Genomic DNA, 15,053 nt, shown 5'->3' with positions numbered 1-15,053 from the left:
GCTTATGGACAAAAGTGTAAATATGTAAAAGTTTGGGGGCAAAATTGTAATTTTTCAAAAATTTGGGTGGAGGACTATTTTATTAAATGTGAACATTAAATGAGTTAAATTTGATATTATAGATCAAGAAAGATGAGAAGACTACCTCAAACGGGGAAAAGAGAAGATAGTGGAGTAAATTGCAAAATTACGATATTTTGCACCGAGGTAAGTAAACATGTGATTTAATGCATTATTTTGATATCATTCAATATATGTTGGGATTTAATAGAACATAGAATAAATATTCAGCAAGATCCTAAAAATGTGGTTAAGTTGGGAAATGTGGTAAAATGTTGAAAATATGGGTTCCGGTTGAACACTCGGAATAAGCCGAAGTATTATAAATGTGAAGGGGGTTGCTAAGTGCTGATTCCCCAATTCATTGGTGGTTGCTAAGTGCTGATCCCACCGTATTTTAAATGTGAAGGGGGTTGCTAAGTGTTGATTCTCCCAAGGGGTTGCTATATGCTGATTCCCCAAATCATTGGTGGTTGTGCTGATTCCACCATATCTTTGAATGTGAAAGGGGTTGCTAAGTGTTGATTCCCCGAATCACTGGTGGTTGCTAAGTGCTGAATCCACCGATAACGGTTAATATTCTGAGTGTTCAACGAGTAAATTGGGAAGGTGAATATTTATATGTGGTGGACAAGCTTATAGGAGGAATATTGGGTTTGTTACTTAATCGACCCATGTATAAGGTGGGATGAAATATCAAAAATACAAAAGAAACAATTTAAATACAAAACTGTTTTGAACAATAGCAGTTGGGAAACTTTGAAAAATCACCATAAATGGTGAAAAATGAATTAGAGGTTGAATAATATATGAAATTGAAGCTGAATGAGTCTATTTTCATACGAAAGAAACAGAGTAAGGAAAAGAATTGTATATTTGGGGATATTTTAATTTATTTGAGATAGGGTTGGCTTGATTCGAAATCCCCTGTTCCAACTTTGGAAAATCACTAAAAATTTTACAAAAATAATTATGGCCTGAAATTTATTTGCCTGGATTATTTAATGAGTCTATTTTTAATAGAAACAAACGAGAACATTTTTTTGAATTTTGTACAGGGAGTTAATTAAATTTTAGTAAATGGAGGTTAGAACCGTCGGGCAGTGAAATAGGGGAATATTTAAAGAATAAACTGTACTAATTGGCTAAATCAAAAATTCTGAAAATTTTATGGTGGAAAGGTATATGAGTCTAGTTCAGGGAAAATTTACAGAATCCAATTTGGATCCCTGTAGCTCCAGATAAATATAAATTAGTGACCGTGACTCAGAAAAACCGCTTGCTGGAAATTGAACAATTGATGAAATTTAAGTGTGATTAAAATTATGTTACTATGTAATCATGTGAGGAAATTATTTATTTGTCATATTTTTACTTACTAAGCTATATGCTTACTTGTTTTTATTTTCCCTTGATTATAGTGACATCAATCAGTTCGGAACTTGGACGACGTCAGATAATCATCCACACTATCATCAACTTTTTGGGTATTTTGCAACTAATACTTTGGAGACATGGCATGTATAAATGACTTTATGTATTGCGGTGTAAATATGTATATATATAGTATGGTTCGGTTTAAAATGTTGGTGTTTGTTAATGGATAAATTGTGTTTGAACATACAACTGTATTTGGTTGGAATATTGAATATGTTTGAAATTGTGTTTGAAAATTTGCAGGGGGTTTTATGTAAAAATAAGCAGAAATGCTGCCGAAATTTTATAAAAAAAATAGTAATACCTCATACTCAGTTCTGTTAAGGAATACGGGTAAGGGGTGTTACAATTGAGAATGAAAATAACACAATTAATGAATATAAAAAAATTAATATACTATCTAGCTCGTTCGTTTTTTGATTAATATTATTTTACAAAGTAATTAAAACAACAACAAATTTCACCATCACAATCCCCGTCAACAGTGCCAACAAGTTGACCGCCTCCCGACGTACCAACGTTGAGAGTAAGAATACTACAACTAAATATGTGAATTAAGGTGATGTCTGCAAGTATATGGTCCACGTTTTAATATAGTTTGTTTACAATGAAACACTTGGTAAGAATGCCGAGGATCATACCCTAGGAATTGTAGTTTGGGGAAAGCGGCTATTAAGTCAATTACCAAAAATAACTACTAATCTACTCAAGTCACAAATTAGTAGTGTTCATCTGGAAGCAAGATAATAATAATAAACTAAATGAATTGAACTAAATCTAAATCTACTATTAAGTTCATGTATCGACTTCTCCTAGTCCTTGTTCTGATTATGCAAGTTCCTTTAGCCTAGATCCAATTGTTTTACCTGATTAATTATTGATGTAGGGATCTAAATAGTTGGTTCCTAATTAACTTAATAGGGCTTATCAGCCCTCTACTAACTTAGCTAGATGATGAGAACTGCTCACCTCTCGATGACCCAATTCAGACTAAAGTAGGGTAAGGTTTTCATGGATAGGCAATACCGAATTCAGGTTAATTCCCACTTATATGACTTCCTAGGGTTTAAGTTCTTCCTTAACCACTGATCTGCTGAATGATGCTTGGTAGGCAATATAAATTTCGAGTTAATTCCTACCTAGATAACTTCTTAGGGTCGTCAATCCTAGGGTTTAATAACATTCAACCAGCTCTAACAAATCCAAATGAACTCTATCAACCAAAAACTTTATAAGATTAATAGAATTGAAACATGTGAAATATATATAAAGTATATTTTGATTATAATCTTTACACAAACATTCAATCAACAACGTCAAAGAAAGAAATATAAATAATAGAATAAAGGAAAGAGATGTTCATAGATTTATCGATAAAAGTGTGGCTCCTGAACAATCTTTGCTCACGAAAATCTCACTTTGAAATAGGGTCTTCTGATTACAAGAACATAAAATAAACTAAGTAGAAACTAAGAACGAAAACAAAAACCTAAGAATCAATCACTAAAATTGTGTGTTTAATTTGATTACAATGGCCTTTATATAGGCTAAACTTGAAATATTAAAGTCCCTAAACCATCCTTTAGGTACTTAGAGTTTGACTAAGAAAAATACTTTTAATTTCCCTAAAAAAATGCAGCTGCCGCGTACAAGGACTTTTGGACCATGCAGCAGTAGTGTTGCAAAATAGGTCTGTAGTGTTGCGACATCGGATCTGGTGTCGCGACATAGGCATTAATTTCGACCCAAATATGCATCTTTACCTCCCGATTTGTCCTACAAGACCATGTAATATTTATTTAGATATATATGATGTAATAAAAACTACTAAAAAGCATAAATTACTATTTTAAGCATGAAAACCTAAATATATACTAAGATGCTTTGATTTAACTATTAAACAAGCTAAAGTTATGTGTAAAAAGGATGTAAAAAATAGTGTAATTTCTGACAGATCAGTAAGTTTAGTGTGTTTATTTTCAAGTAGTTAGTGTTGTACGAGTGGATGTATTATTTTTTATTGTTATTGGTACGCATCAATATCGATTTGTTTTGTTGTAGCGTTTTAAGTTTAGTATTGTTTTTTAAAAAATATTCGGTATATATAAAATATTAAAAGTATCAAACAATGAGATTAAATAAATTTTAAATATAAAATAACCATCAATTATATAAAATATTTTTGAATAAATTTCACAAATAAGCTCCATTAAACAAACTCAAAATAAACAAGTAAAAAAAATTCATAAATCAAACAATAAAATTTTGCTATGGAACTATACATATAAAAATTCATCATTCAAGAAATTCAAAATGAATAATAAAAATTAAAATTAAAAGTATATTTTAATTCAGTTTTTGTACTAATTGGTATACCATATTCCAACCCATATGAACAAAATTAACTAGTAAACACCGATATTAATCGAAATTTACATTAAAATATAACCTAAAATTTGTTGTTGTAATTTAATACCAAAACGGAAGGTTGTATTCGATAAAGATGTTATTGAAACGAAATTCACTTCTTTAGATTTTTGTAAATAAAAAATGAAAACAACACAATTTTTATCAATTATTTTATGTAGAGAAAACGAAAGAACGGAAAAATAGATCTTAATTTCTTACTTTTTATTAATTACTGAAAATTTTTATATTTCTATATATTTTTGAATTTTTTTATTTCTTTGATGATTTCTTTTCAAGCATAGTCAAAGTACAGAATGTGTAATTATTCATAGTTAATTTTAAAAAAATTATAATCAAATTAATATAATATATAAACATTAAAAATTAAATTTATTATCATATTAATTTAAAAAGTAATGTCTTTTTAATATTTAATAAACAATAACTAATGAAAATAAATAAGAAAAGATGAAGTTGATAAGTTCAACAATTGTTTTATATTTTTTTTATAAAAAATTAACCATCAATAAAAAAATAAAACGGAGTTGATAAGTTAAATAATGATTTATTAATGATTTACAATACCCGGTGCGAAGCACGAGTTACTAAAATTTACGATATTTATTTAATAAAATTAATCCGGTCAAAAGAATAAAATTGATAAAAATAGTGATTGCGTGTATTGAGTGTAAACATTAACACAACATTTAATTATTTTCAATTTTCACTATTCTCAAGTGGCACCATTTGAAAATATTAATGTCAACATTTGCATTTAAAAAAATTATAGAATTAATTATTTAATTTTAGAATGCTTTCATTTTAGTCATTTAAATTTTAAGATTCTAATGACTGTTGACTATACAATCACATCATTTGAGACACACACAAAATTTCTTTAAAATCAATTAAATGATTTATTGAAAACTTTTTATTACTTAATAATATCAATCGATTTGTTATTATCATATTAAAATTAATTAATTTAATGTCTTTCTAAATTTTAAAATTTTATTTATATTTCTATATTATCCTTAATGAAATATTAAAGTATTGATTGATGTAAAAAAATACTAAGAATTAAAATGAAAAAGCAATAAAAATTAAAATAATATATTAAAAGAATTATCAGATTGTACTTATTTACACCTTTGCTAAAAAATTTACAAATAAATTAATATTTATTTTATTTTTTTCATTTCTAACCAATATATTTTCTAACTATATATATATAAAGTAAGACCTTCCGAGTACATTGGTGTCCTTTTTACATCATAGAAAATGGTTAATTTTGAGTTTTGAAATTTGATATTTAATTTTTTTCTTTAATTTTTAATATAATTTGAATTTTACATTTTTATATTATTCTCAATTAATTTATATAATTAATATCGGCAATTTTTTTATTATAATATTACGTAATTATATATAATTTGAAGGTTTTTACAGATAGACACATGGTTTCTCATTTCTTTTGGATTTACCTTGTTGATCTTCTTCATGACATTATAAAACAATGGTCAAACTTTAATTTAGCCCCTATAATATGCTAAAACTTGAAATTCATCTATATACTTTAATTTTTCACGTACTTTGGCCCTTCTATTTTTATGATGACATTAATTAGTCTAAATAGTTAGTATTATTAACTATTTCAATCAAAATGGTAATGTGAGATAACAAATTTAAATATGAAAATGAAATATTTTAAAAATTCTAAAAAAAGTATAATTTAGAAATCAAATTGAGTATTAACCCATAAAAAAACGTAATAATAGAGGTTAGGTGGTAGCCCCCACCTCAAGAACAAGTTGGTTTTGTTTAGTTTTGGGGTGCAGCATAAAATAACAGGTAGGATAGTTAGAGATTATATTTATTTAAATATATTTTAAGTTTATGTATTTGATGTAATGGAAGGTATTTTATAGTCTTAATGAGAGATTCAAGTTCGAATTTTAGAGATAATATTTTTATGATGGGAAACCATCAACCTTGAAAAAATTAGTCGCATATAACATAAAATAAACATGAAGGATAACTTGTAGACCATAAAACAAACATGGAGGATAACTTGGTTCCATAGGAAAACAATAATATGGCATATACACACTTTCATGAAAAACTTTGTTGACGTGAATAACATGTTTAATATAAAGTATTTTAAAAATAAATTTAAACTAAATTTGTTCGAATCTATATATATTTCATAAAATTTGCAATAACTTTAAATATGTCAACGATCTCCCCTTTGACAATTTTTTATACAAAACAATTTTAAGGCAAAAAGCTTAGCCATCAATCAAAAAGAGCTCTACCTTAGCATAATCCCCTTAATTCAACATTCTTAACTTGGAAGATAATTAAGTCAGTCAACCATTAATGCTTAATTTTAATTTTGCATCAATAATAAAAACCATAATATAACTAAGTGAGTTTGTGGACAAGAAGAATATGCAACCAAGTATAATAATCTATCCAATAACATCTAGTTCACCCCATAAAGTTTTAATGCAAATTACGATCATCTCAAAATAAAATAAAAGAGATCAACATAAACAAAATAAAGTTAACGCAACAAAAACATTACTGTTAGCAGCAATCCTCTTCCCCTGTCAGCCATAATCTCCTCCTTTTTATCAAAATATTGCCAAATCACTCTTCCATAGGAAGGGCAAGTAGATCATTGCAGAGGGGTTTTTTTTTGTCTTTTATCTTTTGAATGACCTTTTGATGTGATCTCTAGAATGTTAATTGGGCCAAACACCAAGCTACCCATTTCCACACTATTTGGGTCGTAAGTTGACAAGCTTACAAGAGATGGCTTGCAAAATTCCTTGAGTGATCCAATTAGAATGCCTACCGGACCTATAACGCAAACTAGAGCTAAGAGGTTCGATGAGTCATTTGTGGGCTTAATCCAACAAGTTTGGGCCGAACATGACAAGAACAATTCTTATTTGGCCCCTGATAAAAACCCAAGCCCATGCAACATTTTGGATGCAGACTTTTAAGGCCCAACCATCCATTTAGTTTAGAACACTAATGGCCAGCCACTTTTAAGGATGCAAATGGATTGTTCATTTTGCTAAAGGGAATCAAGAATTGTTCACACATAAAAGACTATTCATTTTTAGCATGACAAGTGACCATTCGATAAACCATTTCTTCATTAAGTGCCACCATCCAAAAGGGAGTTGAACAAGGTCCATTGGAGGATTCTAGAAGGTGACTTTCGGTCAAACCAATGCACATTAAAGTCCACCGTCCAACATGGGAGAAGAATGAGTCCCTTGAAGAATTTCTTACTCACTAAATAAGTATATACAAGTCGATGAACCATGTGGTTGTTTGGTTGAATAGAACTCTTAATGAAACTTTAAATCATCTTTAAATGTTAAAGAACATTCTAAACATTGCAATTAAGACTGATTTGTGGTTTTTCACTTAGTTAGTTTTCACTATAAATAATTCTTCATTTTTAAGATTTAAGGATGATGATCAATTACATAATTTGAGAGAATTCACTTTTGTTCTTTAAGAACTTAAATTTGAACTTATCAAGATTGTTTTCTTGTCGAGTTCAAACTTATCTGATCTTATCACTTACTTCTATTTTCGAAGTGTGTGGCAATCACCCTTATACCGTTGGTTCTTATTTTATATATAAATAGCGGATCATAGGTTTTCTTCAATTATCCAAACTTATCGAAACGTTAATCATCTTTATAAAAATTGAGTCTTGTTGTTATATAGCGTAGGTTCGTTTCCAAGATTTTTTTGAGTTTAAAAGTTATATCCCTTTACCATTTTGCGCGTTATCTTACTTTTATTCCTACCCTTTATCATATTTCGAGTTTGATATTGTTTAGAATGATTGAGAAACTTAAATCGTGACTTATAATCTTAATCACATACAAGGTTCACATCATTTAGTATCAAAGTTAGTATTCTTCACAGGCATCGTTATTCTCTCTCCCAGATTTTAAAAAAATAGGTGTGGAAGTAAAAAAGGAAAGAAAAAGATGGGGTGAAATTTAAAAAAAAGTACAATAACAAAAAATTTTCTGAGAAAAAAAAATTCCTTTTTGTCTTTTTAGCCAAAATACCTTCTAAAAATCTTTTTTAGTCTTTTGAACATTTTTCTGTCAAATTAATTTCAACCTTCCATTTTCTTCAATTGTGTCCCATCCTAACAACACCTCTAATATTTTTGTCAACACCGCTAATATTATTGTTTTGTTAACATTTTTTCATACCAAGTTCTTAAAAGACTCAAGACACTTGAATGGTAAAAGGCGAGAAAACGTGTAAGCTTATTAGAGTGATAAAAGCCAGAATTTGTGTGCAAACACGAGAGGATCCAAGAGTAATACATGAGGTTTGTTTTGTGAGCTACACATCTTATTGTCAAATTTGTTCTTTTTTTAAATTAAAATCATGATAAAAAAATAATATTGTTTCAAAGAAGGCACTAAACGTTCGAACCAAGAGCAAATGATTACAATGAGAGAACCTGTTTCAAACTTGTTGTAATGTAAAAGGCAAGGTTTCTAGCTTAATAGTTGATGGTGAGAGTTGTACTAATATTGCAAGTAAAATTATGGTGGAACAGCTCCATTTTCCTACAACAAAAGACCCTCAAATGTACAACTTGCAATGGTTGAATGAGAATGGTAAAATCAAAGTCACCAAACAAGTGATGGTCTCTTTCTCACTTGGTAAGTACAAAGATGAAGTACTTTGTGACATTGTCTTGATGCAAGCCTGCCATATCTTTCTTAGGCGTCTATGGCAATTCGATCGACGAGTTCATTATGATAGCCATGCTAATCAGTACACTTTTGAGTGTCAAAATAAGACCACCTCACATCATTGACTTCAGATCAAATTCGTGAAAACCAAGCTAAGATGATGAAATTGAGAGTAATTATAAGAGAAAAAAAGAGTAAAAAAGAAAGTGAAAAAAAAGAGAGAAAAAAAATCAAATTTCTATGCAAAAGAAAGAGAGATTAGGAAAGTTGTGATGACTAGGTAGCCCATACTTGTACTTTTGTAGAAAGAATTGTAGTTCAATACTTGTACTTCAATCCTTGCCTGGTTACATTTTAACTCTTTTGTAGGAATTCCAAGATGTCTTTCTTGAAGATGTTCCTAAGGGATTGCTGCCATTAAGAGGTATAAAACATCAAATTGATTTTGTGCCGAGATCTACTATTTCAAACTGACCAACATACCAAATCAACCCGCAAGAGACAAAATAATTGTAAACATAAATCGAAGAGACATGGAAAAGGGCTACATCCGAGAAAGTCTTAGTCCCTGTATAGTTTCTGTCCTACTTGTGCCAAAAAAATATGGGACATGACGTATGTATGTGGATTGTCGAGCTATTAATAAAATCATCGTTAAGTATCGACATCCCATGACTTGATGATCATTTAGATGAGTTGCGTGGAGCTAGTTTATTCACAAAAATCAACTTGAAAAGTAGCTAACACCAAATCCACATGAGGGAAGAAGACAAATGGAAAACGACCTTCAAGACCAAATACAATTTGTATAAGTGGTTAGTAATGCCTTTCGGCTTAACTAACACACCAAACATATTCATGAGGTTAATGAATCATGTCTTACAAAATTTCCTTGAAAAATTTTACGTGGTTTATTTTAATGACATTTTAATTTATAGTCAAAGTCTTGATTAACATGTTAAACATTTAAGACTTGTTTTGGAAGTTTTGTGAAAGGAGAAGTCATACGCTAACCTTGAGAAATGTTCGTTTTGTACTAATAAACTTGTTTTCTTAGGTTTTGTGTTGAGTTCCAAGGGCCTTGAAGTAGACAAAAAGGAGGTAAGTGTTATCCGATATTGGCCATGACCGACAAGTGTAAGTAATGTTAGAAGCTTCCATGAATTGGCTAGCTTCTATCAAAGGTTTGTTAAAGATTTTAGTACTTTGGCTACACCATTGACTGAGGTGATTAAAACAATGTTGGATTCCATTGGGGAGAAGAACAAGAAAAGACTTTTAACTTAATTAAAGTAAAGTTAACTAATGCTCCTTTACTTGCATTACCTGACTTTTCTAAAACATTCGAAGTTGAGTGTGATGCTTTAAGTTTAGGGATTGAATCTGTCTTAATGCAAGAAGAGCACCCTATCACCTACTTTAGTGAGAAGTTGAGTGGAGCTACTTTGAATTACCCTACATACAATAAAGAAATGTACATGCTGATAAGAGCCCTAGAAACTTGGCAACATTATCTTTGGCCAAAGGAGTTTGTCATCTATACGGACCACGAATCCTTGAAGTATTTGAATTAACAAAGTAAGTTGAATAAATGACATGCCAAGTAGATTGGATTCCTTAAAACCTTTCCATATGTTATCAAGTATAAACAAGGTAAGGAGAATATTGTTCTTGATGCCCTGTCTCGAAGATATACTTTGCTATCAACTTTAATTTTGAAACTTCTTGGATTTGAATACATAAAGGATTTATATCCTGAAAATGCAGACTTTGGTAATGTGTTTAAGGCTTGTGAGAGAGACATTTGAGAAATTCTTTAGGCATGACAAGTTGTATGTGCCAAAGGGTTCCATGCGTGAATTATTAGTCACAGAAGCTCATGAGGGTGGACTCATGGGACATTTCGGCACATCTAATACTTTTTGTATGTTAAAAGAGTATTTTTTTTTGGCCAAACATGAAATGGGATGTTAAGCGTTTTTGTGAAAGCTATATTGTATGTAAGAAAGCTAAATTTTAAGCTAATCCACACGGTTTGTACACCCCTTTACCTATTCCTAGTGAACCGTGGATTGATATCTCCATGGATTTCGTTCTAGGATTACCTTGGACTAAATGAAGAACATATTCAATTTTCGTGGTTGTTGACTATTTCTCAAAGATGGCACAGTTTATTCTGTGTCATAAAACTAACAATGCTATGCATATACCTAATTTGTTTTTCAAGGAAGTTGTTAGATTACATGGCATAAGTTGGGCACAAAATTGTTGTTTTCCACCACTTTTCATCCCCAAATGGATGGTCAAATCAATGTAGTTAATCAAAGTTTGTATACTTTATTGCATGCCATCATTCAAAGAAATTTAAAATCTTGGGAAGAGTGCTTACCTAATGTCTATGGATTTAACCCTCTAACACCTCTTGATCTAATTCCATTACCTCCTGGTGAATTTGTGAATCTATATGGAAATAGAAAAGTTGAATTCGTTTGATATCTACATAAGAAAGTTAATGATAAAATTGAGCAAAGTACAAAACAATATGTATCTCAAGCCAATAAAGGATGTAAGAGAAGTGCGTTTGAACTTAGAGATTAGGTTTGGGTGTAAATGCGTAAGGAGCAATTTTCAGCGTAAAGACAATCTAAGCTACTTCCAAGAGGAGATGGACCTTTTCAAATATTGGAAAAGATTAATGATAACTATCATAAATTGGACATTCCTAGTGAATATAACATTAGTGTCTGTTTTACTGTGATTGACTTATCTCCTTATGATGTAGGTGACGATTTGAGGACAAATCATCTTGAAGAGACAAAGGATGATGTGATCTCTGGAACGTTAATTAGGTCAAACACCAAGCTACCCATATCCACACCATTTGGGTCACAAGTTGACAAGCTTATAAGAGATGACTTGTGAAATTCCTCGAAGTAATCTAATTAGAATGCCCATTAGACTTATAACGAGGGATACAACTAAGAGGTTCAAGCAGTCACTCTTGGGCTTAATCCAACAAGTTTGGGCTAAACATGAAAAGAACATTTCTTATATGGCCCTTGATAAAGACCCAAGCTCATGCAACATTTTGCATGTGAACTTTTAAGGCCCAACCATCCATGTAGTTTAAAACACTAATGGCCAGCCACCTTTAAGGATGCAAGTGGATTGTTTTTTTTCCTAGATGGAATCAAGAAGTGTTCACACACAAAAGATTATTCACTTTTGGCATGAAAAGTGACGATTAGATCAACCATTGCTTCATTAAGTGCCACCGTCCAAATGAGAGTTGAACAAGGCCCTTTGGAGGATTCTAGAAGGTGACTTTTGGTCAAACCAATGTACATTAAAGTCTACTGCCCAAAATGGGAGATGAATATGTCCCTTGAAGAATTTCTTACTCACGAAGCAAGCATGTACTGGTAGATGAAGAACCATGTGGTTGTTCAATTGAAGAGAACTCTCAATACAAATTTAAATCATCTTTAAATGTTAAAGAACATTCTAGACATTGCAATTAAGGTCGATTTGTGGCTGTTCACTTGGCTAGTTTTCATTATAAATTGTCCTTCACTTGTAAGATTTAAGGATGATGATCAATTACATAATTTGAGAGAATTCCCTTTTATTCTTCAAGAACTTAAATATGAACTTATCAAGATTGTTCTCTTGTGGCGTTTAAACTTATCTGATCTTATCACTTCCTTCTATTTCCAAAGTGTAGCAGTCACCCTTGTACTGTTGGTTTCTTTTTTAGATATAAATAAAGGATCACGATTTTTCTTCAATTACCCAAACTTATTCAAATGTTAATCATCTTTATAGAAACCAAGTCTCATTGTTATATAGTGTAGATTTGTAACACCCCTAACCCGTATCTGTAGCCGAAATAGGGTTACAGAGCATTACCGGACTTATCACATAAACAATCATACATTTCATGTTCATTTCTCATATCCAAAAAAAAGTCATTCAAAGACAGTCATTTAGTACCTAAAACGATCCCTCGAGGCCCAAAAAAGCATTAAAAACAATTCAGGACTAAATTGAAAACTCAAGGAAATTTTAGGAAAACAATGAAAATTTCAAACTATAGGGGACAAACGTCTATGTGGCTAGGCCGTGTGTCTCACACGGCCAAGAGACGCATCTGTGTGGCCAAACCGTGTGTCTTACACGGCCAAGAGACACATCCGTGTCTCAGTCCATGTGGACATTCAAAATGGGATCACATAGCCGTGTCCCTACCTGTGTCTGACCCCATGTAACTCACTGAATTGGGTCACACGGCCAACCACACACCCATGTGACTAGCCCGTGGAACTCACTGACTTAGGTCACATGGCCAACCACACGCCTATGTGACTAGCCCATGCAACTTACTGACTTACTTTCATTAAAAATTATAGGAGATACACGGTCGTGTCACATAACCATGTGTCACACATGACTAAGACAAACGCCCATGTCTCTACTTGTGTGGACAAAAACAAGCTACTTTCTAAGTATGATGAGGCAGTATAAAATAGTCGATAGATAGTGTGATGAGATCTCTGACAACTTCCAATCTGAGCGAGCTTTAAGAACACTATAAAACAAGGAAAATTAAACAGAGTAAGCAATTAAGTTTAGTAAGTTCGTATAACATAAAACTCAGCTTACCATTTAATCATAATTTAAGAAATTAAACATAGAATAATGCAACTCAATTTTATCCAAAAGCCTAACACATATTCATCCATAAGGTTAGACATGAAATAAAAAATCTCATAGATTCAATTCTCATATGTTTCACATACATACATGTACTAGTTCATATCGAACTCATACACTCTTGTAATATCACTGTGCCCGTTGAACCATTTAGAATAATATCAGATACTTGTGTATCTCGCACGCTAAGTGCCAATACATGGTCGAAACCATCTCTATCTCATCTCTCATATAGATGCTCACTCTTGAGCCATCACTGGGTTTGCTCATAGAAGTTGATGGTCAAGACGTAGCTACACGGTGCTGCTCACACAAGCTGTTGAAAACCACAACACATGCCAAAAAACTCAGCCACCGATCAAGCGTACAGGACTCGCACCCAAAACACGATAACCCTTAATGACATGGCATTTGTATCCTATCTATTCCTAAGGTGCAACCGAGATTTCATACGTTGCCAAATCTTCGTTGAGTATTTCTGTGAAGTATTATTCAACAAGAATGCAATAATAAAGCATTTAAAACACAATTACTTTAATCCTTATTAATATACGAACTTACCTCAAATTAATACGGAGAAAATCGACTGATCAATCCACTACTTTGTTTTTCCCTCGATCTAATTCCGAACGTGGCTTTTCTTGATATGTACAAGGATAAGTTTGTCGAATGCTGAAACCTTAAAAATGGTGTTGTTTTCCCCCTTTGAAATTTGGCTAGGTGAAGAAGATAAACAAAAACCTTGATTTTTTTTTACTTATTTTATTTTTTAATTACTAATTTACTTATATAACCTTTATTAAACACATTAATGATGTCCATATTTGTCCATTCAATACAAAAATGATATAATTACCACATAATGACTCATACACATTAATTCTATAGCTATTTAGTGCATTTAACTTATAAAACTCAAGTTCTACACTTTCCACGATTTAGTCCTTTTTATCGAATTAAGCATGCAAACGATAAAATTTCTTAACGAAATTTTCATATGATTCTACTAACATGTTGTAGACATTAAAATAATAATAAAATAAATATTTCAACCTCAAATTTGTGGTGCCAAAACCACTGTTCTAATTTTACTAAAAATGGGCTGTTATAACTCCCACTACGGAATTTTCGTCCCCAAAAATCTTACCAGAAAATAGGCTAGGGCACTGTTTTCTCATAGCTTTCTTGGGTTCCCACGTAGCCTCTTTAATGTTGTGATATTGCTAAAGAACCTTCACTAAAGTTATGTTTTTGTTTCTTAACTCTTTAATCTCTCGGACAAAAATTCTTATCGGTTTTTCATTGTATGACATATCAAGCTGAATCTCAACCTCTATCGAAGAAATTTGCGAAGGGTCTGATATGTACTGTCTTAACATAGATACGTGAAACACATTATGAATCTTCTCAAGTTCTGATGGTAAATCTAGACGATATGCCACTGGTCCTATTCTTTCGGTAATCTATATGGTCTGATAAATCTTGGACTCAAGTTTCCTTTGCAACTAAATCAAAGAGTTTTCTTCCAGGGCGATACTTTCAGAAACACTCTATCACCGATTGAAATTCAATATCTTTACATTTTAAATATGCATACGATTTCTGTCAATCTGAAGTTGCTTTCAAACTATCACGAATTGCATTCACTTTCTCTTTAGTCTCTCGGATTAAATCAACCCTGTT

This window comes from Gossypium hirsutum, chromosome D13 (assembly GCF_007990345.1).
Source record: "Gossypium hirsutum isolate 1008001.06 chromosome D13, Gossypium_hirsutum_v2.1, whole genome shotgun sequence".
Taxonomy (NCBI): Eukaryota; Viridiplantae; Streptophyta; class Magnoliopsida; order Malvales; family Malvaceae; genus Gossypium; species Gossypium hirsutum.
This window is presented reverse-complemented; position numbering follows the sequence as displayed.